Source organism: Eumetopias jubatus, unplaced genomic scaffold, assembly GCF_037043125.1.
Source record: "Eumetopias jubatus isolate StellerSeaLion01/CBP00866 unplaced genomic scaffold, mEumJub1_p1.0 scaffold_39, whole genome shotgun sequence".
Taxonomy (NCBI): Eukaryota; Metazoa; Chordata; class Mammalia; order Carnivora; family Otariidae; genus Eumetopias; species Eumetopias jubatus.
This window is the reverse complement of record NW_028274845.1, coordinates 830,394-832,217: the sequence shown is the minus strand read 5'-3', so window position 1 is coordinate 832,217 and position 1,824 is coordinate 830,394. Positions and strand designations below refer to the sequence as shown.

General features: G+C 42.1%; 1 non-coding gene across 1 annotated transcript; it reads left to right on the top strand.

The window, feature by feature from the left end:
* Positions 1-212: 212 nt before the first annotated feature.
* LOC148161908 (small nucleolar RNA U3) lies at positions 213-425 on the top strand. Its single transcript, XR_015767293.1, has one exon. It is a non-coding gene; the product is annotated as a small nucleolar RNA U3 (small nucleolar RNA).
* The last annotated feature ends 1,399 nt before the right edge of the window (positions 426-1,824 follow it).

Here is a 1,824-nt window from a genome sequence, read left to right as displayed (position 1 = left end):
GTTTCAGAGGTACAGGTCTGTGATTCATCAGTCTTACACAATTCACAGCGCTCACCATAGCACATACCCTCCCCAATGCCCATCACCCAGGCACCCCATCCCTCCCACCCCCACCACTCCAGCAACCCTCAATTTGTTTCCTAAGATTAAGAATCCCTCCTATCAGTGAGGTCATAGGATACATGTCTTTCTCTGATTGACTTAATTTCACTTAGCATAATACCCTCCAGTTCATTTCTACAGTTTGTTACTAGAGAATTTTCTCTGAACGTGTAGAGGACCTGAAACCTCAAGGAGGAGGCACATTGTTCTCTCCTGAGCATGAACGTGATTTTAGGTGTTGTTTCCACAGCTGCCCATTGCCACTGATGATCGTTCTTCTCCTCCTTTGGAGGGTAAGAGAGAGAGGATGCAGTGTGAGTGCTTTCTCAACAAATAAAAATTAAAAAAGATAAACTGTACAACTAAATGCATTTTCACAGATGTACATACAATTGACACTACTGCTCCATTCAGGACACAGGGCATTTCTTCTACCTCACAGCTTCCCTTGGGTGGATCCATTGAAGTCTCTCACTGCCTTCACCCTCAGCCCCAGGCAACCACTGGCATCAAAGACGGCTTGATTTTTAACCACGTTATGGAAATGGAACTCTTTTATGCCTACATTCCTCCGTGCAGCCTAAGGATTCTTATATCTATCCATATTACTAATGGATCACCAGTTCAGAATTTTTCATTGCTAAGGAGTATTCCTCTGTATGGATATATTTGGTCTGTACATTCACCTATTCATGGCCATCTATGCAGTTTCCTGGGTTTGGCCATGGGGAATAAAGCTATGATGAATATTCATGTGCAGTTTGCTGTGTGGCCATATTGTGTAAATCCTTAGGAGAGGAATGGCCGTTCACGTGATTGGTAAATGTTTATCTGTGGTTCAGCTTTTCTCGGTGGTTGGACCATTTTTCATTCCCACAAGTGTATGAAACGTCTAGTTACTTTACATCCTCACCACATATGTTTTCGGTCTTCGTAATTTTAGCCACGGGGATGGTTGTGTAATGGTAACTCACTGTAGTATTAATTTATCTTCCCAATGGCTGAGTGTACCGTCGAAAACTGACCTCTGTGCTTCAGAGCCAAAATATAAGACGAAGACAGAGTTTGGAATATTGAGGAACAATAGCTTTATTGCTTTTCGGGGCACAGGGGGCTAGAACAGGCCAAGGCCCTCAAAAACTGTAAGTCCCCTCCCCCTGAAGGAAGGGGCGGGGGGGTGTTTTATTTTGACAGAAATTGTGTGCATGCTGCCAGCCTCCTTCATCCTGTCTTTAGGGTGGTACCAGGCTCCTGAAACAAAAGGCTTAGAAGGGAGGAGCAGAGGTTTGCAGAAGAGAAGGAAAAGGTTACTTAGTTTAAGATGGAGCCTTGCAGAGACATTAGTGAATCCCTTTTGATTTATGTTCAACTTCATGCTTTTCAATGGTTTCAAGTGGAGCATCTTTTCAAGTGCTTTTTGGCCATTTGTGTATCTTCTTTTGTGAAGCATTTCTTCTTCAAGTCTTTTGACCAGTTTTCCTATTGCATTGTCTTATCAGACACAATATGTGTCAGAACATTACACTGAAAACTGCAGAGCACTACTTCCAGAAATTAAAGAACTAAATACATGGGGAGATAAAATTTGTGGTGGATTGGAAGACTCATTATGGTTAGAGGACAATTCTTCCCAAATTGATCAAAAGATCTAATACAATGCCAATCAACCTTCTAGCAGACATTTTAGTAAGTATTTCTAAGCTGATCCAAATGTTTATATGG